We start from the raw sequence: 18,594 nt of genomic DNA, 5'->3' as shown, positions 1-18,594 counted from the left end.
AGTCGCCAGGTAGGGCACCCCATGGGCCCGTGTGTGGCACTATATGTGGGGGAGGGGCCAGAGAGGGTACAATCCACTTGCTCGGATCTCATCCCACTTTTGCTCACTTCCCCCCACTACCCAAAAACAAATTGTGCTCTTCTGGTGCTGATTCCTGGGGTGGGGTGGGTTTGTGTACATTCTAGGACCCTGTGGGACTCTCCAACAAACTCTCCTGTGAGGCTGGGAGTTTCTCCCACTGCTACAACCCCCACAGGTTTTTACACCAAGAGGTTTTTAAGCTTTAGTTTCCCATGCTGGAACCCTGAGTTGTGCAGTTTGTGTCACTCCTCAGTTGTGCCTCCTGGCTTATCTGCACACAAATGTGGGATACCCTGGTCCACCAGCCACTGACTTGTCCTCTCCACCACGGCTGCCTGTCTCTGCCTCTCCTACAATTTTGGATAGATGTTTCTTTCTTAACTTCTTGATTGTTGGATTTCCATACAGTTAAACTGTCTGGCAGCTCTCACTATTTTTGGTTTTAAATTTGTTGTTGTCCTATTGGTTGTGCAAGGAAGCAAAACATATCTACCTATGCCCCCATCTTGGCCGGAAGTCTATTTTTCTCATAATACTAATTTTAATCAAGAAAATCTCACACCCTTGCTGATGTGGCTCAGTTGTTGGAGCATCACTTCATACTTCAAAAGGTTGGTGGTTCAATTCCCAGTCAGGTCACATATGGGAGACAACCAATTGATGTTTCTCTCTCACTTGTCTGTCTGTCTTTCTCTCCCTCTTCCTTTCCTCTCTCTCTAAAATCAATAAACATATTTTAAACCTTTTTTAACAAAGAATGAAAATCCCACATAGACAAACTGTAAAGATTAGTGAATAGATTTGTAAGAAATACTATTTTAAAAGGGTTTCTTTTACCCGTTAAAAATAAATAAAAGCAAATGAAGAATAAAGAAAAATAGTGCACTCCATTTCCAAATACTCAACAAACTTTTTATAGTCCCAACAGAGTGAAAAAGCAAAGAACAAAGAGTTTCATGACTTCAGTAAGTTGAATAGACACTCCATTACACATAAAAATGCCAACAACTTGGTAATTTCAAAACAAGCTTTGAAAAACTAAATACTACAGTGCCCTCTACTGTCATGTTGAAGAAACTTAATCTCTATAATAAAATTTAGTTTTTACATGTCTGAAACTATATTCAATATAACCAATTAAAAAAGAAACAGGTCTTCTTAATTAATATATTATAGCAAACTTTTACCTCATAAAGAGAAGAAAAATAGGTAACTTCTATGTCTGATTGCTTCAAATATATATAAAAATAATATGCTCATACCCCCCAAAGTGTTTTTCTCACTATATTATTGTTTTATAACTGCCTTCAGGAATAGAAGGGTAAGCTTAAGACATAAAATCATGTTATAGGAAAGGAAGCAACTCTATAAAGGGAATAAATATGTTCAGTGAGACCTTCGGAGACCAGTGCCCCAGAAGACATGCCTAAAGCAGTACTCTCCAAAGTGGGTTAAGTAAAATGACACAATGGGGTGCAAAAGAAAATATTAATACTCCCTCCTTGGGTTGATATATTAGACAATAATGAATACGGATGTGTGGTATCCTGATAGGAAAGGAGAAGTTCCATAACATGGAGTGTTAACAATGGCACTCACAAAGAAACTATATATACCCACAAAGAATCTATATTGAGGAAGGTTGAATTACAGAATCACAATGAACAAGTACATGACAGAACTGTTTCTTTTTTAATCCTAGTTCAAACTCTTCATTACAATTAAAAATCTAACCAGACATGACAGTAACTTTAAAAAGTAGAAATTATAAAGATTAATTGTCCTGCAGAATCACATTTCACTATTGTTAACTATGAAGCTTACCATAAAGATATATAAATGCCTCAAAATAATGGATAATGATAGTATAACTCCATCAATTAGCAAGACATTTTTTTCATCCTCATGTGAGGGCATTTTTTTTTCATTGCCTTTAAAGAGATAGTAAGGGAGAGAGAGAAACATTGATTGGTTGCCTCTCATACATACCCAGACTGGGAATCAAACCCACAACTGAAGTATGTGCCCTGACTAGGAATTGAACCTCCAACCTTTTGGTTATGGGACAACACTCCAACCAACTGAGTCACACTGGCCAGTGCATGACTATTTTAAGTAGTTTATTTATCTCTTCCTTTTTTATATCTATCTTTGTATATGCTTTATGAGGCACATCATATATTAATATATAAGAATGGTGTATAATCACAGATAAATATATAGTACACCCATTAGAATTAAATCTGTGTTTTAAAAATCAGCTATGGTATGTAATCAAAATAATTTAGAATTCAATGACCTAGAGATACACTTGTCCATTCTATAGGATCCATAGTTAAGAAAAATGTTAGTAAGTGTTATTACAATTAAAGAAGCCTTCAGAGGAACCAGATGCTTGAAAAAAGCCTTGTGTACTGAGAGATGACTATAAACAGTAGCTAAAGAAAGCCCTTATTGTCAATGTAAAAGTGACAGATCAACAGCTGAGGAGCTTATCATAAAGTTATCACCTATATTGTTAGGCTATTATTGACTTTCTCCTCTTCTGTATAAATATAAATATAAAAAATAGCAAAGATCTTTCTCTTTTTTCCCAAATAGTCATATTTATTACTTTTACAGTTAAATATTTCTACCCACTGTGGCATTTAATTTTTTACTTAATTTTTCATTTTATGGAACCTATGTTCCATAAACTCCATATGAAAGCAGCACTAGTGAAAAGATAATTAAGGTGGGAGAAAGGAAATTTTAAAGTAAATGTTTATACAAATACAATAAAAGAGAAAAAATGGCCACAAATACTTGCATTCCTATGCGCATGGTATTTTCAAATCACCTTCTGCTATTAACATGAAAAGTAAAGTGGTAAAACCCTAACCTAGTGATCTAAACAAAACAGGAGATAATTTACCTCAGGAACTCACTATACATTGCAATATATTCAAGTGGTGAAAAGGTATAAATTCATTCAGAAATGTCATACTATCTGGCTGTCAATATAGTCTCTTGAATAATTACTATAATTATTAAACATATTACTATAAAATGTACCAAGAAGCAGAGAACACTACTATATTTGTAAACTGCAAATAACAAAAGAAATCAGAGGCCCAACAAAGCTGTAACTACATGATGTCTATGTTGAAAGCAGTCAAAATGTACAGAAATGTGACAAGTAATCCAGATGTGTTAAAAAAAAACACAGTCTGCAGGAGGGAGAGGAATAAAGGAGATAAAATGGGACAACTGTAATAGCATAATCAATAAAATATATTTTAAAAATATGAACAGTAAAATGACAACAGACCCAACTATCAACAACTGAACCTAAAACAAAAACAAAAACAAAAACAAATAGGACAACCAACTAGAACAGGAACAGAATTACAGAAATGGTTCAGGGGACAGTGGGAAGGGTTCACAGGAACAAACTTAAAGGACACATGGTCAAAAACTAAGGGGAGGGTGGTAATGGGAGAGAAGTGGGGAGGGGGCCTGGATTGGGAGTAAAAAGGAGACAATTTGTATTTGAACAATGATTAAAATAAAATTTTAAAAAAAGAATTACAGAAATGGAAATCACATGGAGGGTTATCAGTGGGGAAGGGGTGGGGGAGGATAAGGGGAAAAGTATAGGGAATAAGTGGTAGGTAGAAAATAGACAGGGAGAAGTTAAGAATAGTGTAGGAAGTGGAGAAGCCAAAGAACTTGTATGTATGACCTATGGACATGAACTAAGGTGGGGGAATGATGGTGGGCCGGGGTACAGGGTGGAAAGGAAGAAAGGGGAGAAAAAATGGGGAAACTGTAATAACAATCAAAAAATATATTTAAAAAATAAAATGACAGACCATTAAAAAAAACATAGCCTGTTTTTCTCAGATTATATCCAGTCTCCTCTGGTAGGTTTCTCATAAGTCTGTTACACGAAGTGTATTTCCCTACTGCTGATAAGAAGCAGCGTGTGAACATCCATAAATTTGTTAAGGAGTGAGCCTAACTGGCAATATTGATAACTCCATAGTTTCCTATTAAATTCACTGGTCTGAAAACTGAAAACAACTCGTAACAAAAATGTTTTTTTTCTAAATCCTGTACCAGTTTTTCACGTTTTAAACCAAAGGAAAGTTGGAATGTATTGCTTTTTATCATCAACAGGCATTTCAAAAAGAGGTAATTAACCAAAATCAAGAGTTTTGGTCAAGTTAGTAACAGGCTTTCCATTTATTTCAAACCCTTTCATAATCTTTTTTTTTTCTTCAATTTTTCCAGTATGGACTGGACTTTACAAACAGCCTTTTTCCTGGTCTGTCAGACAGTCCTGGCCCCCAGTTTCAACTGAATCCAATTCCAAAAGTTCCTTGGTTAGCATCTCTTCCAAAAGCCAGTATACTTTGTCTTTTTTCCTACAAACTCTTCTACTTATTGCTCAAGGTACTGAACCTTCTCCAGCATGTGTATTTTTTTTAACACTTAGGGAAGTACCTTCATCTGAAGATAAACTCTCTTCAGGAAGATTAGTAACTTTGCTCTTGATTGATGGGATGTTTGCTGGTGACATTACCACACAGCTGCAGATCAGCACTAGATTGGACTTGGGAATCCAAAAGATCTGAATTATCACTGTCCATTATGCCTGAGGACTTGTATTAATGGACATTGCAGGGAAAGGTGTGCCGGTTCATGCCTTGATCTGATTGGATATAGGGGTATGAGGAATCGTTGGGCTCCTGGGGTAGTAGTGATGGAGGTGGCTAAGGACCAACTGCTAGGCCATGATGAAGTTCTTTCAATCATGCAGAGATTCCCAAGTGGTGCTGAAGGCACAGATGAAGGCCAGGTTCCTATTCCATAAGTACCAGGAGAAGCCCACAAGTTCTCTTGTGGTCATATAGATGGTCCTGTGGAGCATGATATCCTATAAGCTGCCCCGTAAGAGGAGATGCTTCAGCGAGGCAATCCCGCTGGGGATACATCCAAAGAGAGACTGGGTTTGGGATGTTGCCACGTGTATAGTAGGTGCTTAGAACCTCTGCGAAGTAACTGGTCTGAGAATATCCAAGTGTATAAGAAGCCCCAGACTATGAGGCAGTATTTGCCCCAGGGCCAGATGGGTATGGTGGGCCATATGCTCCATTAGTGTAAAAATTCAAACTTTGGCCTTGCATTTCGGTCTCATGGGATATGTACTTGGGTAAGGAGTCCTAGATCAAACAGGAGAACACCAGTAGATAGAATTGTAGCTAGGATATGGTGGCTACTCCTGGTGGGTTTGTCCAGCTCAACCCAGCTTCATTCATGTGCCTCCAGAAGGATTGTAGCCATCACTTCCTCCACCTTCTTCCAGCAACATGGTCTCAGCTGGGCTGCACTAGGAAATTGGAGGCTGGAGAGGCTCAGGGAGAGGAGGTTATATGAGTGGAGGTGGGTACATGGGCACATCTCCACCCTCATGCCCATAGTAGCAGCCATAAGATGGACTATCACTGGGGCCATAGCCCAAGCACCTTAAGGCCAACATGCAGTAAACATCTTTCTTAATAACAAATTAAGTTTCTCTTTCCTCTGCAAACTCCTGTTTTATATTTTTATAATTTATCTTAAATCTAGTTATTTAGGTATATTTTCTTTCACACTCAATTCACTATAAATTCTAAAGAAAAAAATTTCCTGCTTATTTTTCTATAACCCAAATTGTGTACTTATTGGATATTGGCTATTAAATAAATAATGATTGAATTAATAGAGACTTTCTATATGATTCATCAAAGTGAGATTCCAGGTCCATGTATAACAGAATTCTATGCTCCTTATCCACTGACAAACTAAAGGGAAGAGCATAAATGTCCATCCTGACAATCAAGAAGTCAAAGGTTACAGTGGTCCCAAAAACCAACTATCCCCTCAGTAGAAATATTTTATAAAGAATAGCATATAGCCCTGGCTGGCGTAGCTCAGTGGATTGAGCTCGGGCTGAGAACCAGGCATTGCAGGTTCGATTCCCAGTTAGGGCGCATGCCTGGGTTGCGGGCCTCGGCCCCCAGCAACCCCACAGTGATGTCTCTGTCTCTGTCTCTGTCTCTCTCTTTCTCCCTCCCTTCCCTCTCTAAAAATAAATTAAAAAGTAAAACCTAAAAAAAAGAGAAAAGAATAGCATATAATGAAGGGACCATGTTACTAGGAAATATTTTTTCTTTTTTTTTAAATCTTACCCAAGCACATTTTTTTATTGTGTTTTTAGAGCAAGAAGGGAAAGAAACATCAATGTGAGAGAGAAGCATCATTTGGTTGCCTCCCATACACATCCAATCTGGGGATCATATGCACCCGGACCAGAAACTGAACCCCCAACCCAGGCATGTGCCCTGTCCAGGAATTGAACCCGCAACTTTCCTGTTACAAGACAATACTCAAACCCACTGAGCCACAGCAGCCAGGGCATAGATGATATTTTCATTTATCTATTTTTTCCTCTCCTTTCTCTTATCTAAAAATTGTATTTTAAAATACAGACTTTGTATAGTTGATTTATTAAGGAAGTGTTCCTCCTGATTTTATATAAATGTCCATTTCTCCAAAACAACAAAAGGAGATTGAGAATTTTCTTTGATAGGAAGAAAGAGAATATAAGACTTAAATTACCATTACTTGAAGACATAAGAGACCACAATATACAAGGATAGAATAATGCAGTGAATAAGCCACTGATTTTGATGGCCTTAAAAGGAGTGATTTTCATCGACATAACATTTATTTGTGGCTTTCAAAAGCCCCAGAATGAGGCAATTTATTTATGGTGATCTACAGCATTAACACATACAAAATTATTTACTATAGAATAAATAGAGCTATAACATGCCCCAATTTGAAAATCTAGAAAAACTACTACCTTAATATGAAAAAAAGACCAATTTCATGAATAATAATAATAATAATATTTCATAGAAGGTAAATAAAAATGGGAAAATGAAGAAACAAGAGGGAAAGAAGAGAAGGAGAAGAGAGAGGAGGAAAAAGAAGAGAGGAAAAGATAGAGGAAAAAATTAACATTAATTGAATACTTTTATGTTAACATGCACTATGCTAAATACTTTACCTTCAGTTAATTCCACAAAACCTGTCAAAGAAAGTAGTATTATTATCCTAATTTATAGATGAAGAAACCAAGGCTTAGACAGGTTAAGTAAGTTTCTCAAGATAAAATAAAGCTAGGGCTACAACACAGTTCTGTCTATTAAAAACTACATGACCTTAATCAATACATTTTGTTGACTCCAAAGAATCAACAAAATGTTAATGTTCAAGGAAAAGTTTTAACACATAATTCTATGTAGCTTTCCTAGGTCGCAGAAGGCCCTAGGCTGGAATTAAAACATTTGGTGATAAACAAATAAACCTAAGCATCAGGCAGAAGATGGCAGCAAGGTAGGTGGGAGCAGAATCCACTTCTCCCTATGCACAGGTGGAACACCTAACTGATCTTCTGAGGAACAGAATGAACAGTCAACAATATCCAAGCATATGTGACAGTTGTAGGCAAAAATTGTAGAGGACATTGAAAAACACGACAAGGAGATTGCTTTCAGACGGTAAGGTCCCTGGGACTAGCACGGGGACCAGGGCTTCTACAGCCCCAGTCCTGGTGCCTGCCAGGCCTACTGCAGGATTCTTGGAAGACAGCCAGGTCAATGGCTCCCTCCCCTGCCAAACAGGGAGGATAGAGCAGCACCAGGATGGACCTGGATGCTTGAAGTTGCTGGGGGGAATACAGGTGAAATGGGAGACACACAGGGGAAGTATTCACTCTCTGAGACTAGACGCCGGCTGGGTCATTTCCAGAGAAATTGGGGGAGCCAGGTGACGCCTATGAGGCAGGAGATAGGAAGGAAGGAAACTCCGGAGGCCCTGCAGGGCTGAGGTAGAAAATATCTATACATGACAAAGACCCCCTAAGACGAGTTGTTCCTGTTTTCTGGGATAACTCTGAATCATGGAATGAGCCTGCGCATTACCCGATTCATTATAATATCATTATAATGAAATAACATTGTGGGACTCCCTTCTCCAGTAGCCAGTCAAGAAAATCATGGGAAACCACACATGCGCAGTAGCTTTGAAATCCAACTCCTTCCAAGGAGGACATACAGAAAATCCAAAGACACATGAAGCGATGCTCAATATCGCTAGCCATCAGAGAGATGCAGATTAAAACCACAATGAGATACCACTTCACACCAGTCAGAATGGCCATCATAAACAAAGCAACAAACAACAAGTGTTGGAGAGGATGTGGAGAAAGGGGGTCCCTAGTGCACTGTTGGTGGGACTGCAGACTGGTACAACCACTATGGAAAGCACTTTGGAACTTCCTCAGAAAACTAAAAATGGATCTGCCTTATGACCCAGCAATTCCATTGCTGGGACTCTATCCTAAGAACACTAAAACACCAACACAAAAGAACCTTTGCACCCCGATGTTCATAGCAGCACAATTTACAATAGCTAGGTGCTGGAAGCAACCTAGATGCCCATCAGTAAATGAATGGATCAAAAAACTATGGTACATTTACACAATGGAATTCTATGCAGCAGAAAGAAAGAAGGAGCTCATACCCTTTGCAACAGCATGGATGGAGCTGGAAAGAAGTGTGCTAGGCAAAATAAGCCAGGCAGTGAAAGACAAATACCACATGATATCACCTTTAACAGGAATCTAAACAACAAAACAAAACAAAACAAAAAACTAGCAAAATATAACCAAAGACACTGAAATAGGGAATAGCCTGACAGTGGCCAGAGGGGAAAGAAGAGGGAATTCCAGGGGGGAATGGGTAGGGATTACAGGAACAAATTTGGAGGACACATGGACAAAAACTAGGGGTGGGGGGTAATGGGGGGAAGGGGGGAGGGTTGGGTGGGTGGGCTGGAATGGGAGTAGGGGGGAGAAAAATGTACTTGAACAATGATTAAAATAAAAAAAAAATGAATTAAAAAAAAAAAAAAGAAATCCAACTCCTTGTACCTGCGTAGGCAAAGCCCGCCAAAGACTAGCCAGGGAGCTTCTTCCTTATAAGAATAGAATCCCCCCAGCCCATGTGTTCCTTCTCTGCTCAGAGTTGGCCCACTCCCATGTCCTGTGGAGTGTACTATCGCTTAATAAATCTTCCCTCTTTCTTTATGCTATAAACTTTGTGTGTTCAGTTCAATACTTTGTCCTCAATCAATAAGAACCTGATTACCTATGCACACCTGTGACACCTAAAGAAGGGAGAAGAGCTGGGCCACAATGTACTGTGACCCATATAGTCTCTGGTCTGGTTGGTAAGCTGTGCTGTGTGAGAGACTGGGTGCTTGTTAGGAGGAGCAGGCTTGAACAGGAGGATTTTGTTAAAAAAAAAAAGGCTCTTGGTGGTTGTTTAGGGAACTCTCCCACAGTGGCCACCCTCATAGCCACTATAGTAGCAAGCTCAGCCACATATCCCCCACATCAGTAGCAAGGCCATCCCCCACTGCCACCATAGCATCAACTGCACACCTACCCCCTCCCCAGGCCCAGCCACACTGGCTAGCTAAGGGAACAGAGGAGCCACACCCCCCCCAGCAGATGGGAGCAGCAGGGCTCGGAGTGAGCAGTCCCCAGAAAGACTTAACTCAGTGGTGAAGCTGAACCACCCCTAGGAAACTTTGAGAGTGCCTAGCACCTAGAATAGCAAAGAGAGAAAAGGTGGTATATGAGTTGCCCCTAATTAGTGCACCTCAAGGACAGCACACCTGGTGGACTGTAGGTGCCAGCCAAGCACAGAAGGGAACTGGGCTGGAGGCTGGGCAACTATGAAGAGTGCAGCCCAGAACTGGCCCCTGTCCTCCCTAAACCATAGGGAGGGAGAAAAGTGAAACCGAACCCCCATCAGCCTGCTGCAGTCAGGAAGACCAGCAGAATAAGCTTGGCCAGTTAAAATAAGCAGAATACTTTCCTTTCTTTCTTTTTTTTTTTTCTTCCCACCTCCCCCAACTGAGATAATAAGATCTGGAGCTCTGAAAGGACTAGTGACAGACCACAGAGGGATTACGAGGCTAATCTCAACAACTGAGAAAATGAGACAAATTTCACTTTGCTATTCCAGAGAACTTGCATGTTATCATTTATTTGTATTATTATTTTTTTCATTATTTTTACTATTTTATTAGTGTTTTTTATTTCTCTTCTTTCTGATTAGTACCCTTTGTTTTGTTTGTTTAATTGAATTGTTTGACTACTTTTCCTTCTCTCTTTCATAGTGTATTTTTAATTTTCCTTCTTGTATTTCACTTGTGTTCCAATAGCACACTACTCTAGGTCATGTACTTTCTATTCTTCTTATTCAGATCATATAGATTCTGTCATACAATTGTTCCATGACTACTGTAAATAATTGTTGTTCCATACAATTATAAATACTACACAGCACACTTCTTGCATCTTAGCCCATTTTACTGTCTTCTGCAACTTTATTATTGTTGTGGTTAACTCTATTCTCTTGCACACTACACCTATTTTCTATCCTTTACACTCAATGTATCTCATAATCTACCTCCCGCCAGCTCTGTTTTCTGGATTCAACTCACAATCCTATAACAAGAGTCTTATCTTTTTTCCACCTTTCTAAAAAGTGGCTAGTTGGGTGAAATATAGTGGTTAACGCTATGGTTGTAGGGGACCAGTTTATTTGGGTCTGGCAAATGTGACTCAGCTCTGTATGGAAAACCTACAGAAGCGAGGTGGTGGGCAGGAGCCAGACCTTCAAACCAAGTTTTCTGTGGGAATCAGGCATAGAAAATGTATACAGACTGTTATGGCTTCCTCTTGCTAAAACTCCATCACCCTGGTCTAAAACAACAAATGTGTATTGTCTATATTCAAGGTAATTTCCAAAGCCTGTGTGAATTTCTCCAAGGACAGAGCTAATCAGCTTGCTACCTTTCCCCTCTGCATGTTATTTTCATTTCCTTGATTGTACCAAAAATGTAGACAATAATATTCCATGCAATAGATAATAAATCGTTCTTTGATGTAAGACCCAAGAAAAACAATAAAAGCCTGTCTGGGCAAGGGTCGGGGCACTCTCCTCTTGAAAGAGTGGCCATGCCATCCCCTTTTTCTCCACAGGATTGCTGTAGCCTGTGCATTTATTCTCATCTTTAGTCACAAAAGGCGGACACTGCTGGCGGAAGTCCACCACAAATGGTTACCCAAAAAATCTCCTATCTCTTTTCTATGGGTTGATACTTTAAATACCAGAGAATATACTCCCACTGTCGTAACCCATTTTACCTTCCACCACCAAATGATCACATAAAAAAAGGAGGTAGGAGCAGTGAACAAAGTATACGTGCTGGAAGAGAGAAATCATCAATAATGGAACCACCAACACATAGTAAAGGAAGGTGGTGAAGAAGTGACTGGAAGCCACACTAATTTCCACCCACGACCAATCAGGAATTACAACTAAACAGTTGAGAAACTACACAGAACAAACAACTGAACAATAGTGAGAGAGAAGACTCAAAACCTTGGACAGATAGAAGAACCACCTTCAACACAACCTGTCCACACCTGCACAACAGCATACAAGACGTGGTGGGCAGAGTGATGCTCAGTTAGCCACCTGGAGGAAAGCACCCACCAAAGAAACACCTAACAACAATCAAAACCCAAATATATAAAGAGAACCGACATGAATAACAGTCAAAGAGCAGCAAGTTCAGGGAATCAATGAGACTGCACACTGAATCTCACAGGTCTCCTACCATAGAAGTTCACAGCAAAAAAAAAAAAAAAAAAAAGAAGTTCACAGCAAGAACACAGGGGATCAGAATGGATCAACTTAACAAACAGCAGCAAACAAGAAGAATCTCACAAATAATGGGAAGACAAACAATCAAATCCCACCTTAAAGGAAAGGAGGAAGCCTCAGAAAGAATGCTAAATGAAATGGAGGCAAGTCAGCTATCAGATATTCAGTTCAAAGCAATGGTTATCAGGAAATTCAGAGGGCTCACAGAGAAATATCAAAACTACAGAGAACTATAATGAACTCAATGCAAACTATATCAGTGTGAAAAAGAAAATAGAAACTATCAACAAGGACCAAAAGGAAATGAACATAAAATTTGTGTATTGGAGAGCATAATACAAGGAATCAAAAGCAGGATAGATGAAGCAGAGATCAAATCAGTGACATGGTGGACAAATAGAAAAGACAACCAGAAAGAGCAAGAAAAGGAAAAAAACTCAGAAAGAATAAAGAAGTATTAAGGAAACTGCAGGACAACATGAAACATAGTAATATCCATATAATTGGGACACCAGAAGGAGAAGAATAAGAGCAAGGGAATAGAAAACCTGTTTGACAAAGTAATGATGGAAAACGTCCCTAATTTGTTGGGAGAAAAAGTGACACAAATCCAGGAAATACACAGAGTCCCAACCTAGAGGAACCCAAAAAGGCCCATTTCAAGACATGCCACAATTAAAATGCCAAAATTCCATGACAAAGAGAGAATCTTAAAGGCAGCAAGGAGAAATCGAAGTAACATAAAAGAGATCCCCAGTAAGATGAGCAGATGATTTCTAAATGGAAATGCTCCAAGCCAGAAGAGAATGGCAAGGATATCCAAGTAGTGAAAAACAAAGGCATGCAACCAAGACTATACATACTATCCAGCAAGGCTCTCAATTAAATGAAAGAGAAATAAGGAGTTTCCAAGACAAAAGAAGTCTAAAACAATACACCTCCTCCAACCAGCGTTCAAGAGATGTTAAAGGGTCTGCTTTGAAAAGAAAAGAAAAGAAAAAAAAGAAAAAACAAAAGAAAAAAAAAAAAGAAAGAAAAGAAAAAGAAAAGAAAAAAAAAGAAAAGAAAAAAAAAAAAAAAAAAGAAAAGAAAAAAGAAAGAAAAGAAAAGAAAAGAAAAGAAAGAGACAGAGAAAGACAGAGAGGAACACAGGTATGAAGGAAGTAACATGGCAATGAATAAGTACCTATGAATAAGTACCTTAAATGTAAATGGATGAAATGCTCCAATCAAAAGATATAAAATAGCTGAATGGATAAGAAATCATGACCCACACATATGCTACCTAAAATAGACCCACTTGAGAACAAAAGACCTACACAGTCTGAAAGTGAAGTGCTGGAAAAAAATATTCCAAGCAAATGGACAGGAAATAAAAGCCAGAGTAGAAATAATCATATCAGACAAACAGACTTAAAAAAGGGGGGCCATAAAAGGAGACATGGAAGGTAACCTCATAATACTCAAGGGAAGAATCCACCAAGAAGACATAAACATTGTGAATATATATGCACCCAACATAGGAGCACCCAAATACATAAAGAAAATCTTGAAGACTTCAAGACATTGACAGCAACATAATTATTGTAGGGCATTTCGACACCTCACTCTCAAAAATGGATAGATCTTCCAAACAAAATATCAACACAATATTGTGGAATTGAACAATGTCATAGATCAAATGAACTTAACTGATATATACAGAGCCTTTCATCCCAAAGCAGCAAAATACACATTGTTTTCAAACGCACATGGAACAAATTCAAAGACAGACCACATGATAGGTCACAAAACAAGCTTCAACAAATTCAAGAAAACTGAAATCATATCAAGCATTTTCTCTGACTGCAAAGGACTGAAACTAGAAACCAACTTCAAGGAAAAAACTCAAAACACTCAAACTCATGAAAATTGAATAGCATGCTATTAAACAATGAATGGGTCAAGAATGAGATCAAGGAAGAAATCAAAATGTTTCTGGAAACTTTCAGGGGAAAAGGGTGAAGGGTTTGCAGTAACAGTTATAAAGGACACATGGACAGTAACAGGGGACATGGAAAAAGAAGGGAGGGGGGAGGGATGGGGTGTTGGGCTGGGGTGCGGGGGGAGGCAGAAAACTGTACTTGAACAACAATGAAAAAAGGTTTCTGGAAACAAATGAAAATGAACTAACAACACCCCAAAACTTATGGGACACAACAAAGGCAGTCCTGAGAGGGAAGTTCATAGCAATACAGGCCTATCTAAAAAAATAGAAACATTTCAAATAAACAACCTAACCCTAAACCTACAAGAACTCGAAAAACAACAATAAAGATAACCAAGAGCAAGTAGAAGGAGGAAATAACCAAGATCAGAGCAGAATTAAATGAAACAGAGACTAACAGCACAATTCTAAGGATCAATGAATCCAGGATATGATTCTTTGAAAAGATAAACAAAATTGACAAGGCTTTAAGCAGACTCATCAAACAACAAACAAACAAAGACACAAGGCCCAAATAAAAAGAATCAGAAATGAAATAGGAGAGACTACAACTGATACCACAGAAATACAAAGGATTGTAAGAAATTACTACAAAGAACTATAGGCCAAGAAATTTGAAAACCTACGTGAAATAGACACATTTCTAGAACAATGCAATCTTCCAAAACTAAATCAAGAAGAAGCAGAAAGCCTGAACAGCCCAGTAACAGCTGACAATGTTGAAGCAGTAATCAAAAAACTCCTGACAAACAAAAGCCCTGGGCCATACAGATTCACAGGCGAATCCTACAAAGCATTTAAGGAAGAGCTAACCCCTATCCTTCACAGACTATTCCAAAAAATCCAAGAAGATGGAAGACTCCCAAACTCTTTTCATGAAGCCAGGATCATTCTAATCCCAAAACCAGATAAAGACACAACAAAGAAAACAAAACTTCAGGCCAATATTGCTGATGAATGGAGATGCTAAAATCCTCAACAAAATACTGTCAAGCCAAATCCACAATACATTAAATAGATCATGCACCATGACCAAGAGGGATTCATCCCAGGGATGCAAGGATGGTACAATATTTGCCAATGAATAAATGTACTACATCACATAAACACAAGTAAAGACAAAAAATCACATGATCATACAAATATATGCACAAAAGCATTTGAAAACATACAGCACCCATTTATGATCAAAACACTCAGCAAAATGGGAGGACAGGGTGAATTCCGCAATATATCAAATGCCATATATAAGAGACCTACAGACAACATCATACTCAATGGGCTAAAACTTAAACTTTCCAACTAAGTTCAGGAATAAGACAAGGTGTCCACTTTCACCACTTCTCTTCAACAATGTATTGGCAGTACTAGCCACAACAATTAGACAAGAAGAGGAAATAAAAGGCATCCAAATTGGAAAAGATGAAATAAAAACTGTCATTGTTTGCAGATGACATGATAGTGTACATAGAAAATCCTATAAACTCCGCCAAAAAACCACTTGACCTAGTAAATGAATTTGGCAAAACAGCAGAATACAAAGTCAATATTCATAAATCAAAGGCATCTTTGTACACCAACAGTGAAATATCAGAAACAGAAATGAGGAGAAATAATCCCACTTGCTATAAGCAATGAGAAAAAAAGAATATACCTAGGAATAAGCCTAACCAAGGAGGTAAAAGACCTGTATTCAGAAAGGTACACAACACCAAAGAAATAAATTAAGGAAGACACAAACAGATGGAAACATATACCGTGTTCATGGATCAGAAGAGTTAACATCATCAAAATGTCCAGACTACCCAAAGCAATTTACACATTCAATGCAATACCTATTAAGTACTAATGGCATATTCACACACACAGAACAAACGCTTCAAAAATTTATATGGAATCATAAATGACCACAAATAGCCTCAGCAATTTTGAGAAAGAAGAGCAAAGTAGGAGGGATTACAATACCTGATATCACACTGTATACAAGGCCACTGTAATCAAAACATCCCGTACCTGGCATAAGAACAGCCACATGGACCAATGGAACAGAATAGAGAGACCAGAAATAAAACCCAAGTCTCTATGGTCAATTAATATTCAACAAAGGGGGCAGCAGCATAAAATGGAGTAAAAATAGCCTCTTCAACAAATGGTGTTGGGAGAGCTGGACAGCTACATGCAGAAAAATGAAACTCGATCACCAACTTACACCATACACAAAATACACAAAAATAAATTCAAAATGGATAAAAGACTTAAATACAAGTTGGGACATCATAAAAGTCCTAGAGGAAAACATAGCAGGAAAATCTCAAGATATTCCATGCAGCAATATTTTCACCAATATGTCCCCCAAGGGACATAAAGGAAGAATAAACAAATGGAACCTCATCAAAATAAGAACTTTGAACCGGTTAAAGAAAAACAGCATTAAAATGAAAAGAGAACCAACCATATGGGAAAACATATTTGCCAATGATACCTCAGACAAGGGTTTGATTTCCAAAATATATAAAGAACTCACACGACTCCACTCCAAGAATAGAAAGAACCCAATTAAAAAATGGGCAAAGGATTTGAACAGACACTTCTCCAACAAAGACATATAAAGGGCCCAGAGACATATGAAAAAGATGCTCAGCATCACTAGCCCTCAGAAATGCAAATTAAAACCACAATGAGATACCACTTCACACCAGTGAAAATGGCCATCATAAACAATCAACAAACGAGTGTTGAAAAGGATGTGGAGAAAAGGGAACCCTACTGCACTGTTGGTGGGAATAAAGACTGTGCAGCTTCTGTGGAAAACGGTGCGGAATTTCCTCAGAAACCTAAAATTGGAACTGCCTTTTGACCCAGCAATTCCATTGCTGGATTATATCCTAAGAACCTTGAAACACCAATCCATAAGAAACCTATGCACCCCAGTGTTCATAGCAGATAATTTACAATAGCCAAGAGCTGGAAGCTACCTAAGCGCCCATCAGTAAATGAATGAATCAAAAAATCTTGTACAGTTACACAACGAAATTCTATGCAGCAGAAAGAAAGGAGGTGGTCTACTTTTTGCACCAGAATCAGTGGACCAGAAGAGCATTATGCTAAGTGAATAAGCAGGCAGTGAAGGACAAATACCATATCACCTCACCTTTAACTGGAACCTGATCACCAAACAAAACAAGCAAGCAAAATATAACCAGAGACATTGAAATTAAGGACAATCTGACTGTACCAGAGGGGAGGTGAAATGGAATAATGGGGAGGAAGGGGGAAAGGACTCTCAGGAACAACTATAAAGGACATGTGGATAATACCAAGGGGGGTGGAATCAGGGGAGAGAGGTGGCATGGATGGGTGGTGGGAAGGGGGGGGATAAATGCAGGCTACTGTACTTGAACAACAATAAAATAACTAAAAAAAAATAAAAACAAATGAACCTATGCATCTGAAAGAGATGATCAAGAAGTAAAAGATGAAAGCCAAACATTCATAAAATTCTCCAGTATAAAATGGCTACAGATAATTAAGGATATGTGGTTAAAGATTCAAGAATAAATACAAAAAGGGAAAGCCAGAGAAATCAATAGTATTGCAGAGAAAATTAGCAAAAGAAATATTTCAAACTTGTAAGACAGCCCAAAGGATAATAAAGGTATTTGAGCTAGACCTGGATATAGAGAAAGATTTCAGATAGCAAAAATGAGGAAAAAGTATTTTATACAGAAAGAATAATAGAACAAAGGCATACAACAAAACATTAAAAAAATACCTGTTTTAAGAAGGAGTTCAGTGTACCTGCAGAAAGGGGTTTATAAAGGTTATGGTAGAGAAAGATATGAGCAGGCAAGCTGAGGTCTGACCTTCAGGGATTTGGATGCCACACTACAGTCTGAAATCCATTCTTTACCTAAAAGTAACCATGGAAGGTCTGCAGAAAAAGAACACAACAAGCAGACCCAGATGTTAAAACTCTAATTAACTTTCTGAAAGGAATTGATGGCAAAATGAAGGTTAGAAAACTACAATTATTACACAGCTATAAAAATCCAGGGCAGAGCAATAGCACAGAGAAAATCCAGGTACTAAAGAGCAGTTTAAATACGATCTCCAGTACCAGGCTGTTTTGATTACATTGGCCTTGTAATACAGTTTGGTATCAGGTATTGTGATCCCTCCTACTTTCCTCTTTCTCAAAATTGCAGCAGCTATTCAGAGTCATTCATGGTTCCATATAAATTTTTGAAATGTTTGTTCTATGTCTGGGAAATATGCCATTGAAACTTTAACAGGTATTGCATTGAATCTGTAAATTGCTTTGGGTAGTATGAACATTTTGGTGATGTTAATTCTTCCAATCCATGAACACGGTGTATGTTTCCATTTGTTTGTGTCTTCCTTGATTTCTTTCTTCAGTGTTGTGTAGTTTCTGCATATAGGTTTTTTCTTCCTTGGTTAGGTTTATTCCTGGGTATTTTATTTTTCTTTTTGCTATATGGAATGGGATATTTTTCTTGTTTTCTGCTTCTGCTGTTTCATTGTTGGTATACAAAAATGCCTTTGATTTCTGGACATTGACTCTGTATCCCGCCGTTTTGTCAAATTGGTCAATTTGGTTGAGCAGTTTTTTGGTGGAGTCTATAGGATTTTCTATGTACACTATCATGTCATCTGCAAACAATGACAGTT

At 38.3% G+C, this 18,594-nt stretch overlaps 1 protein-coding gene and 1 pseudogene across 1 annotated transcript in view; both read right to left on the bottom strand.

Annotated features, from left to right (window-relative positions):
* Positions 1 to 18,594, bottom strand: part of LOC114508265 (tRNA-uridine aminocarboxypropyltransferase 2) — a 124,945-nt gene that overhangs the window by 79,172 nt on the left and 27,179 nt on the right. The gene's annotated exons all lie outside the window — the stretch shown is intronic.
* LOC114502816 lies at positions 3,948 to 6,015 on the bottom strand (annotated as a pseudogene).

Source organism: Phyllostomus discolor, chromosome 3 (genome assembly GCF_004126475.2).
Source record: "Phyllostomus discolor isolate MPI-MPIP mPhyDis1 chromosome 3, mPhyDis1.pri.v3, whole genome shotgun sequence".
In the NCBI taxonomy this organism is placed as follows: Eukaryota; Metazoa; Chordata; class Mammalia; order Chiroptera; family Phyllostomidae; genus Phyllostomus; species Phyllostomus discolor.
This window is presented reverse-complemented; position numbering and strand designations above follow the sequence as displayed.